The 12234-nt window shown below is 42.4% G+C and overlaps 1 protein-coding gene across 3 annotated transcripts in view; it reads left to right on the top strand.

Annotated features, from left to right (window-relative positions):
- The first annotated feature begins 9590 nt into the window (after positions 1-9590).
- The window catches only part of LOC105478158 (carbonic anhydrase 5B), a 99137-nt gene continuing 96493 nt past the window's right edge, over positions 9591-12234 (top strand). For 2 of the 3 annotated variants that reach the window (XM_011735205.2, XM_071088550.1), the window contains exons 1-2: positions 9591-9681; positions 12060-12163. The gene's annotated coding sequence lies outside the window, so the exon portion shown is untranslated. The other variant, XM_071088551.1, reaches the window with a different exon arrangement.

Raw genomic sequence — 12234 nt, 5'->3', positions numbered from 1 at the left:
GCAAAGTGACACATACACAAAGCAAAGCGCATGGCACTGTGCCAAAAGACTGGCTTCTCATCCTGCTGTGCTTTACTTCACAGTGCACATAGAGATGATTCTCGCTCCTTTCACGTAGGTGTAGTCTTCCCTCTAGCTTAGATGGAGCAGGGTCAAGGACAGCAGTGCAGAGGAGAGGAGCTAGTGCACAGCCAGTTACTAGCATGAATGTGCACAAAGAGGGGAGGATAAAAGCATGTTTGCCTCCTTGCTCAGCATCACTGAGGACCATGATGTGGGTTTTGTATCTTACACTCTTCTTGGAAAGATGGTATGAAGAAATAAAGTTCAGATTTGTAGGGGAAATGTGTCTTTAGTGCCCCTCAACTTCTATGTTTGTGTCTTTTGCCACCCATTCCCACCTACCCCAACCCCACCCCCACCCCAGCATGGCCATACTGCTGAGAGCCCATCTTTTGGCAAGAGAAGGCAGAATCTGAGGTGGCAGAAACACCCTGCTGTGAACTGGTTTGCTCTGTGTTTTTCTTACCCATACTATGTGCATTTCAAGAGACTCCTAAGGGAGAAATTACATACCTGGAACGTACAGTTCAAGTCTTGGTCATCTTTGCATCATAGCACCCACCAATGTGCTTGGAGCAAAAGAAATGACAATACATTTTAAAATGAAAGTGCTAACTGGCAGAATCCCAGCCCTGTGAGACTAGATGGGGTTCATCGGGAGGGTCCTCTTTTAGATCAGGCAGGATTTGGGGGGTCCTTTGGATCTTTTAGCTAGGGATATGAGACCCTCTTCTCAAAGGAGAAATATTTAAAAGTGTTTTAAAAGTATAGACATCCCTACAAATGGGTGATGGCGTTGGAGAAAAGGAAAGACCCCTAGTACTGTGTCAGAGCGTGCTGGCAGTCATGGCACAGTTCTTAGTTGTTGAAGTTAGGACCAACATCTTTGTCCCCAAGGGAGCCTACTCGGGTCACTTGACTAGTATTCCCAGCACCCATTTTGAATGAGGCACTGTGTCCCTAAGAGATGCAGCTCTGACCAAGGCAGACACGGTCCCTGCCACCATGGGGCTTAGATACTGGAGAGGATGCGGTGATAAAGTACATTCCTGGTCAGGTATTAATTTGACTGTGATAAACACTGTGACCACAAAGCAGTTCCGGGCTGACCTTGTGAGCACGTGGTCGGGAGAGCTTAGAGGAAGGGATGCTGGTGTCAGTCACCTGAAGTGGGGGTAGGGATTCACCACGCACAGATGGAGAGAGAGTCGAGGAAAGGAAGAGCATCTGCACAGGCTGGAGGGAAAGGCAGGAGTTGGAAGAACTAAAGTCCATGTGGCTGGTGGGCAGGCAGGAGCACCAAGTGAATGTGAGGGAAAGCAAGTGGGTCTGTCATCTTGGGGTGACCAATGAGTTTGAGGAACAAGAGTGGATGGATAATTGACTCCCATTTGCCCTCCCCTCCACCTCAGGGTGTGTACTCCTAGTCTGAATATTGTCCTACTTAGAGGTTTTCTCATGATCTTAAGTCTCTGTTGTTTACAGCTTTCAATCCTCTGCCCTCTTCCCTCTAGGTTATTGGGTTCCTGCAAGTTATTTGGGAACTGATCAAGGTTTCAGGGTAAAGATGGTGGTGATGAACAGCCTGAGGGTCACTTGTCCTGTGTCCCCATGCATATTGCTGTGGAGAAGCTTCCACATTCCAAGGCCCAGGCCATCCTGCAGCCTCTGTACTTGTACTTACAAAATCCAGAAATAAACCTGTGAGTACACCATTTCATTAAAGAGAGGAGAAAAGACTTGTTGGTTTTATAAAAATCACGTGTGTTAAGCATTTGTCGCTATGATGTCATTGGCATTCCAGTGTGAGATTATATGCCTTATGGACTGTGAGAATAACTGTGTCTCTATTTGTCCAGTAAAATAAATGTGGAACATTCTTTCTTGACAAATGTTAAAATGTTACAATGATGTCATGCAGAAACTGGAGAAAGTTTCGGATATTCTGGAACCTGTTCTTTATTATTTATTGTTAGCAGTTGTCTTTTTACTAAGGTTGATCCACAAACTGCAGATTATTTCTGTGAATCTTAAATTGCTGGAAGCTGCACATGAATGTTTGCAAGCACTTCAGTGGCTTCATGCTTCAGAATATTCTCTCCAGAGTTAAGAATTGCAGAATTAATTCTAGCTGACTGATTTGCAAGTGTGTGCTCTGCTGTAAAAACAGAAGATTGTGTGATGCAGCAAATGGTCTTCCTCAAGCCTTTCTCATCTTGTTCCCCTCCTGGAAATACAAGGTACTATCCGCGGCTGGATGTTGCAGGGATTCTCCACTGCAGCACGATGGACATTGGGGATGGATCATTCTGTAGTGTGGGGGCTGCCCTTTGCTCACTAGATGTTGAATGGCATCCCTGATCTCTTACCAGTAGCACTCCCCAAATGGTCACATTCAGATATGTTTCAGGACATTGCTAAATGTGCCCTGGGAGGGAGGGCAAAATAACCCTGGGAGAGAACCACTGAGATGATAGGAGAGATGTCTGTGATGTTGGATAGATGTGGTTAATGAATTGGCTAAATATATCTTTTAGTTTTTTAAATATATTTTTCACTATTCACAATGAATTTACATAGTTTTCAAATACTGGCTTGTTTCAGAATTTGAGGTTTCTCAGATTGTGCTCTTTGGGTTTACCCTTTTTGAACCTCTGTGCACGTAAGAAAAGGAATTCCATTAATAATGTTGATCTAGCTGGATCCATTGACTTGAAACTGCTTCAAAAGAATTTTTGATTAAAAATTTATTTTGTTTTATCCCAACATTGACTATGTTCTCCTTGAGATGAGTTGGTTGGGGTCATAACAAATTTATGATTGCTGGGTGTGCCCATATCCTACCCAGATTGGCTTATTCCAAACCCTGGCACTGCATTCTAAGGCTTAACATGGAAAAAATTTAGTCATATTTATCTAGTTACTAACGTTTTGTGTGAGTGTGGGGTTTCTGCCTCGATCTTTAGTTTGTTTGTCTTTTTTTTCCTGAAAGTTGAGAGTTAAATGCCTAAAAGTCCAATCAGCCTATGCCATTAGGATAGTTTGCTGCTTTTAGTGCCAACAGAAACCAAACAGTGGTCCCTCGAGGAGGTGGGGTTCACTTGACTAATAGCTGTATTATATGACGTGTTCTTGTTTCTAAGTTACTAGAAAAAACAGGTGAAAGTCACCATTTGATTTTGTTTGTGGTATATTTCACTGTTCCAACCTGTTTGCCCCAAGAAGAATATTGTGGTCTTTCTTGCCCTGGGCCTTTGAGCAGGTCCTATTCCTATATTCTGGACCCTCATCTGCTGAATTGTAAACACAATTCTCATTGTTTCTGACAGCTCAGTACCCCAGTGGAAGGCTAGTGTACACTTGTAACCAAGAATAACCCGAGATTCTTGAGGGTTAGAAACTCAGTTATGTGGCCGCGCACGGTGACTCATCCCAGCACTTTTGGGAGACCAAGGCGGATGGATCAGCTGAGATCAGGAGTTCAAGACCAGCCTGACCAACGTAGTGAAACCTCGTCTCTACTAAAAATACAAAAATTAGCTGGGCATGGTGGTGCATGCCTGTAGTCTCAGCTACTCAGGAGGCTGAGGCAGGAGAATCACTTGAACCTGGGAGGCAGAAGTTGCAGTGAGCCGGGACCTGTACTCTGTCTCAAAAAAAAAAAAAAAGAAAAGAAAAGAAACTCAGTTGTGGCAGCTACTTCTAGTACTTTGATTGTTATCATCATCATAGGCTCAGTGCCTGCCTCAGATGTTTTAAATCTGACCATTTTAAGAGGAGGCAAAGCAGAATAAGGAGTGAATGAAAGTAGGAGGTTGTGGCAAATTCGGAAAGCAGCATTTCAGATCAGCCCAGTTCTCTGCTCATCATATCTTTGCTCCCAAGGCTCTCCACAGATAATCTTTAGCTGGCAACTCAGATTGCTGTTTGCTGTTATCTCAAGTAGCAGACAGTAACTGTTGAAAGTCCCAACTTGAGGGACTTGTAATAAAACAAGATAAAAATAAAAGCCTACACCTGTTATCCAAGATGAAAATAAAATCAATTTCACTTAGTGTATCATCTAGTGAAATTTAGCATAATAATCACATAAAAAGATTTAGGTAGCTGGGCACAGTGGCTCACACCTGTAACCCCAGCACTTTAGGAGGCCAAGGCGGGCGGATCGCAAGGTCAGGAGATTGAGACCATCCTGGCTAACATGGTGAAACCCCTTCTCTACTAAAATACAAGAAATTTGCCAGGCATGGTGGTACGCGCCTGTGGTCCCAGCTACTCAGGAGGCTGTGAGGCAGGGGGATCTCTTGAACCTGGGAGTCGGAGGTTGCAGTGACCCGAGATCGCACCACTGCTCTCCAACCTGGGCGACAGAGCAGGACTCCGTCTCAAAAAAAAAAAAAAAAAAAATTAGGCCTGAGATCTTAGACCATAGGAAAATTAATAATGTTAATTCTTAATGAAATATAAAGATTAATGTAAATAGTACAAATTTAATATTATTCCAGTGATTCTTAATGTTCATGATCGTCCCTGCTTTTAGAAAGAAAAGAAACATTTCCTTTTAGGATAACTTGGACTAGAATGGCGCTGTCTAAAATGTAGCCACAATTAAATGTGGCCATTATGGGTATTTACCTGTAAATTTAAGCACATTGACATAGCCTCACGTGACTACAACTTACCATACTGGACATTTTCATCTTTAGAGAAAGTTGTATTTGACAGCACTGATCTATATTAGAACTCAACTGTGTTATAAAGTTCTATTATTTTTCCAATTAATTTTGAAGAACCAAAGCCTGGAGAACAATACTTTTTTTTTTTTTTTAATTTAACTTTTAAGTTCAGGGGTATGTGTGCAGGTTTGTTGTATAGGTAAACTTGCCATGGGGGTTTGTACAGATGAGGACAAGAGTTTTAACAGGCTTGTTTTGCAGTGTCTTCCTAAAGACCTCTGATACAGGCTGGGATGCCTCAGGCTATATTGTCTTCATTAACTTTCAAAGGATCTTGAGAAACAGTGGGAGGGTTGGGAGTCCCATGGAATTGTACTAATGGCTTCAGGGTTGTCTTCAGCTACCTGGGACTGACTATTAGCCCTGGAACTGACCACCAAGAAATGTGGGCTTTTAGTCTCCTGTGCTGATAACTGCATGTGTATCCTATGGCTAATGGACTTGGCATCCAGGTGCCTTTTACAGCCCTGATGCTCTAACAAGGCAATTTGTGATCCTGCGATTATCCTCAGCCAAGTCATACAGAGGGTCCCTGTGTATCCCATCACTGCACTAAGGCCAAGGCCTACACAGATGGTCTTCAATTACATGAGGAAATAGCACATCCCTCATAAAAAGGGTGGTACATAGCAAGGGACCAGATAAAAAGCACATGAGGGTATAGGGCAACATTGCCCTATAGACATATAATTGAGCCACATGTAATTCTCAGTTTTCTAATAGTCATATTAGAAAAGGGGAAAAGAAAACAGGTGAAATTAATTTTAGTAACATTTTATTTAAACCAGTATATCCAGGATATTATCACTTTAACATGTGATCCATATAACAATTATTAATGAGTTTACATTCTTTACCTTGCACCAAGTCTTCAAAGCCTGTTGGGTGTTTTAAGTTTACAGCACCACTCGTTTAGGATTGACCAAGGGGGCAGCATGGGAACACCAGCGTTTGGAAAGAATGAGGAGAATGATTAGATAAGTGAGGAGGGTTCTAATAGAAAAACACAGGCACTTGGACACAGAAGTTCCACTTGATGTACTGTCTTCAGCACAGGAGCACCCTGACGAAGCTGGTAATTTGGGAAAACTGAGTGGCTGAACTTGGGGTAAAGGGAAGTGAGAAAAGAGGACAGGTGACCAAGAGGCTTTGTGTGAAGTCTGCAGTGTAGGGTTCAGAACTAGGCTAGTGGTCTGGGCAAGGTGAGGAAGAGCTAAACCTGAATGATCATTAAAGAAAAATAATGTGATCCGTGGTGGTAATGGGAAATAAAGCAAAAAGAAGCAAACTTCTTCAGTGATACGCTTCATCTGATTCATTCGATCTACCATAGCAGTTGAAAGCCAGCTTGCATCAGGGGCGGTGGCTCATGCCTGTAATCCCAGTAGTTTGGGAGGCTGAGGTGGGCGGATCACGAGGTCAGGAGATCGAGACCATCCTGGCTAACATGGTGAAACCCCATCTCTACTAAAAATACAAAAAATTAGCTGGGCGTGGTGGCGGACACCTGTAGTCCCAGCTATTTGGGAGGCTGAGGCAGGAGAATGGCGTGAACCTAGGAGGCGGAGCTTGCAGTGAGCCGAGATTGGGCCACTGCACTCCAGCCTGGGCGACAGAGCGAGACTCCGTCTCAAAAAAAAAAAAAAAAAAAAGCCAGCTTGCTTGCAGAGCAGTGGGGGAGGCCGATAACTAAGTGCGTGTACATACAATTATAACTATACCCATGTAATAATGTTGTGAAGGACAAAACCAGAGTGCTATGATTAAAAATTCAAGGGGATCATGTTATAATAGGGTAGTCAAAGAGGAGAGAAGGTGACAAGGCAATAACAGGAGCCAGTGCCAAGCGGAATGAGGGGAAATTGATTCCAGCAGAGGAGGAGAATCAGGAACTAAGGGGCTTGATGCAGAAATGAGCTTTCTACATTTGAAGAGCCCAGGGACTTACAAGGAGGCTAGAGAAATAGGTGGTGCAAGCATAAAATAAGTCAAACACAGGACTAGGCATATAAATAAGAATTAAGACCAAGTGCATCCTCACCATGAAATCTAAAGGAGTTTTCTTGCTCATCAGTGAGAGATTATTGACACCTTTTTAATGACAGTGTGCCCTTCGCTCACTTAAACCATGATTGAAATAGTCACAGTCTCTTCACTTTCTACACATGAGAAAAACCTGAAAATGAAGCCTCTGTTAGAATGCTTCGTCATCACCTTCCTGTTTTGAGGGAAAGTATGACAACTGCCAAGAAATCATTTCTATCTGTATTTTGTTAAATGGTAGAAGGGGAGGGAAGAGGAAAAGAAAAGTGTGAGTTTATCATTAGCAAAACAAGCCCTTGGCAAAAAGTTGGCTTCAATAGGGGGATAGTGACCAAGGACTGCCTCTCCCCACAGTGGGTTGGATGGTCTAGCCTAGATGGTCTTTGTTTAAAAAGGAGGAGGTGGGTAGGAGGAAAGAAAACCTTCTGGAAGCTGAACTTGTAAACTCAAGGGCATAAATTGATCGTGTCGTTATGGTCATTAAAGAGCAATTGCAGGAATAGGCCCAGTTTTCTTGGGCTGGTATTTGCATGAGTGTGAGTGTTGATACTTCCCATTTCATGAATTAGATGGGCAACAATTAAGGGTGACCAAGGCATCATCTTAGGGAGCTGATTGTCACTCCAGTTCTTCCCTAGTCTTCACAGTAGATCCTCATTGAATGGCTTTGAAGAATGTGAATTCTCACATTATCAACCACTGTCTGAGTGTCTTAGAGGGGAAGGTGCGTAGTCTCTTTGTGTCAGGAATCTTTAAAAATAGAATCGGCCTTTTAAGGGCTTTCTAGAAGGAATCTGCATTCTGATCAGATTATAGTATTGAAATATTGTGCCAGTTCAAATGCATTTTTAATTTTTGGCTCCTAAATTTAACAGAAAATTATTGTTCTTCTGTGAGGAATTCTTTCATACTAAGAAAAATAACATTGGGTTCAACCTGTTGGGTATTATGCTCACTGGCTGGGGTGACAGGACCGTTGGGACCCCAAGCCTCAGTGTCACTCCATATACCAAACCTGCATGTCTACCTTTTATAGTTAAAGTAGAACTTAATTTTTTAAATTAGGTTTAAATCTCTTTAGAGATAAGAGAATACTATGTTATAGGAAGAAATAGGAAAAAGAGAAGAATATTCTGAGTTTCTGTAGACTGAGATTCTCAACTGGGACACTGTTGGCATTTGGGGCTGGGTAGCTTTGCAGTGGTGGCTTCCTCCTGTGCTTTGTGGAATGTTTAGCAGCATCCCTGGCATCTATCCACTAGATGGCAGTAGCACCCTCTTCCAGTTGTGACAATGAAAAATGTCTCTAGACAATGCCAAATGTCCCCTGGGGCCATAGTCACTCTCCTTGTTGAGACCACCGGTCTGGACACTCCCAAGAGAGCTCAATGTCTGTACTGCCAGGACACTTTTGCCCACCCCCACAAAAAAATAAAGCTAAAGCTAAGATTTTAAACTTCATCTTTGGGCTGCTACTGAAGCAGGAGAACTATCCCCCCTGTAAGAGTAAGCCAGAGGGAAGTTTCTGGTTTTTAGAAGAGGGTGTCTCTGCCATGTTTGGGGGATTTGACTGGGTAGGAGCTGCCTAGTTATTTCTCAAATCCTTAGACCCATTCTTAGTGGTAGGGCGAGGTGCAGAGGGTCGTTGGTAATGATTTCTCTCAATTCATGTTTCTCCTAGTTTTCCTGTTGTTCTTGATTCTACCCATCCATGGTACTTCTAAAGGACAGGAAACTGGATCACCCCAAACTGATACACATTGGTTCTGCTCATCACACATGGGGGTCTCAACAGGCCGATCTGTGTTATCAGCAAGTCTGCTGATACTTATCAGGGACTTGCTACAGAGACCTGGTGCTTGACTCTGGAGGACAATCAGCATCAGCAATGTCTTCAGTGCCTGTGGGGGATGAATTGTATGTGTACACCTTAATAGATAATCTCCACATCCCTGTGACACACTGCGACCCCCAGGGACCTTAGCAATGCCGATGTTCTACCCAGGTTTTGCAGGATGGCTGCCTGGTCCTCAGAGTTTGCTTACATAGGAGGTGAACTCAACTCAGCATGCACAGTTATGTGGGGTGAGCATCTTAAGGATGCAGACTACGCAAGCCTTGATTTCTACCAGCCAACCAATTAAACACTGACAATACTTGATTGAACATTTCCTTTCTCAAAGTTCTGCCTGCATTTTTTTGTGTGTGTTTTTTGAAAATAAGTCTGTTACTGAAAATCGAATTAGTTTGTCTTTGTATTTAGAGCTAGTTTTGGGGGCTTGGGACTTGGGAAATTCTCAATGAAGAAAAGAAACTCATTTATGAATACCTGTTTCCACATGGCACTAATGTCCATGCATTTTACTGTTATCACAGGACTAATTGCACTTGGTTTAGATGAGCTTAGTAGGCAGACTGAGATGAGTTGGGTTTTCAAGATGGCAGAATGCTGTTCTTCTGCTTTTAGCCTTTGCTTGTCTTTTAGCCTTTGCTTTAGTCAGCTGATTAAGGCCCTGAATGGCTAATTGCTAAAGCTGTTAGTTCCCATTAGCCTTGACAGGGTCTCCAGAAGTGGAATTGCCTCATACATGATGCTAGATAGTGGACAGTCTTGATAATAGCCTGACCTGCTTTCTCCTAGTGCATCCACTCTGGGAGAGCGTGGACCTGGTTCCCAGGGGTGATCGACAGCCACCCATCAACATTTGGTGGAGGGACAGTGTTTATGATCCCGGCTTAAAACCGCTCACCATCTCTTATGACCCAGCCACCTGCCTCCACGTCTGGAATAATGGGTACTCTTTCCTCGTGGAATTTGAAGATTCTACAGATAAATCAGGTGAGGGCAAGATCTGGTGGTCTTGTAAGGAGTTGAAGAAACAGTGTCATATTAACAGAGGACAGATCAAACTCTCTCTGACCTCTTTGTGAGCAATGGCATGGAAGTCATTGAAATTTTTTTAAAAATTATGGTAAAATATACATAATATGAAATTTATCATCTTAACCATTTATAAGAATACAGTTAAGTAGTAGTATATTAAGTACATTTCGATTATTGTACAATCATCACCACCATCTAGCTCCAAAAATCCTTTCATCTTGCAAAACTGAAACTTTACCCATTAAACAGTAGTGCCCCATTCACCCTCCCTCTAGCTCCTCGTAATCAGTATTTGGCTTTCTTTCTTTCTTTCCTTTCTTTCCTTCTTTCCTTCTTTGTTTCCTTTCTTTCCTTTCTTCTTCCCCTCCCCTCCCCTTTTCCTCCGCCTCCGTCTCCTCCTTTTCGTACTCCTTCTTCTTCTTCTCCTCCTCCTCCTCCTTCTCCTTCTCCTTTCTTGACAGATTCTTGCTCTGTCACCCAGGCTGGAGTACAGTGGGGTAGTCCTGGCTCACTGCAACCTCTGCCTCCCAGGTTCAAGTGATTCTCCTGCCTCAGCCTCCCAAGTTGCTGGGATTATAGGCGCCCGTCACCACGCCCAGCTAACTTTTGTATTTTTAGTAGAGGGGGTTTTTACCATGTTGGCCAGGCTGCTCTCGAACTCCTGACCTCAAGTCATCTGCCCGCCTCGGTCTCCCAAAGATCACAGACATGAACCACCATGCCCAGCCAGTATTCTGCTTTCTGTCTCTATGAATCGGACTACTCTAGGCACCTCATATGAGTGGAATCATACAGTATTTGTCTTTTTGTGACTGGCTTATTTAACTTGGTATAATGTCCTCAGAGTTCATCCATGTTGTAGTGTGTGTTAGAATTTCCTTCCTTTTTAAGGCTTAATGATACTCCATTATGGATAGACCACATTTGTTTATCTATTCCTTACCTTTTGGCTTTTGTGAATAACGCTGCTATGAACATGGGTGTACAAATGTCTCTTTTTGTTCTTTTGAGTATATGCCCTGAATGGGCTTTCTGGATGATCATTGGACTCACTTTTCAGCGTATGGAAAAATTCCCTTCTCTTTTTTATGGACGTTTCCTTCTAGTATGGGTAATATTTTTTATTAACAAATACATGTATCTCTGTGTACAGATTTTGTAATTGGTATAGAAGAAAGGGCATGAAATGAAATGAAAGCTTTACCAGAAATCTATTTTCTGTGTGTGTATGTGTTGAATATGTACTAGTTTTCCTCTGCTGGCTTACTTTGCAAATAACTTCTATATTAAATAGTAATTCTATTTAATTACATTTTAAAATATAAGATCACAATACAGAGCAAAAGGATAATTAGGCAAGAAAAACACGTTTTATATTTGTGGCCACCTAATAACATGTATGAATTTTATCATCATTTATGTATCCAACATTTTCTGAGTGGCAACTATGTGCAAGGCACTGCACGAAGTGCCAGGAGTACTAATTGTCAACCACCCGAAGGGCAAAGTCTAGTGAGGGAAGAATACTTGAAATTAAAATTATAAAGCAAGTGTGATTTGAAAAATGTTTCTGAAAGGGCTATGGGACCACAGAGGAAGGCGTGTGATACAGACTACTCAGAGGAGTCTATGATGATTTCACTAAGGAGGAGCCATTTATATTAGGTATTAAAGGATGTATGGAAGTTTGCCAAGAGGATTAGAAGGGCATTCTGGACTGAGGGAAAGTTGTGCAAAGGCAGATGTGATAGAATGTTCAGGAAATGACAAAAAAAAAAAACAAAAAAAAACAAAAAACAAAATGATGCGGCCAGAATGTTGAATGTGTATTGTGGGGAGAGGCAGTGAGAGGTGATCATCGAAGCATAATAGGGTAGATGGAGGGCAGGCCCATCAGAAACTAGTTATTTGTAAACGAGAGAGTGGCATAGCATGATTTTGTCTAATTAGCCAGTTACTTTATGTTTTTAGATTAACCCAGGCAACAATGCAGGGCCACAAGTTGAGATTAATCCAAGTGATAGGTGGTTGGAGATTAAATGAAGGCAATAGAAATATAGAAAATAGCAACTTTTAAAAAGCATTTCTGAAATAAAAGCAACAGAACTAGGAGGTGACATCCTCTTCCAGAGAACAGAAAGCAAAGTTAACCAAGACCTTGAGACGTCTCACTTAGGAGACTTGGGGGAATGGTGATGCCAGAAAATAAGTTCATGAGTGGTGGACAAGGAATGATTTGTAGAGAAGTTATCTTAATCCATTTGTGTTGCCACAAAGGAATATCTGAAACTGTGTAATTTATAAAGAGGTTTACTTGACTTATGGTGCTGCAGGCTATACAGGAAACATGCTGCTCACATCTGCATCTGGTGAGGTCCCCAAACTGTTTCTCCTCATGTTGGAAGGCCAAGGGGAGCCAGCATGCAGAGATCACATGGTAAGAAGGAAAGGAGGAGGTACCAGGCTCTTTTCAGCAATCAGTTCTGTGACTGGACGCGATGGCTCACA

The sequence above is a fragment of the Macaca nemestrina genome, chromosome X, assembly GCF_043159975.1.
Source record: "Macaca nemestrina isolate mMacNem1 chromosome X, mMacNem.hap1, whole genome shotgun sequence".
NCBI lineage: Eukaryota > Metazoa > Chordata > Mammalia > Primates > Cercopithecidae > Macaca > Macaca nemestrina.
The sequence above is the reverse complement of the archived record's forward strand: the minus strand, read 5'-3'. Positions and strand labels throughout refer to the sequence as shown.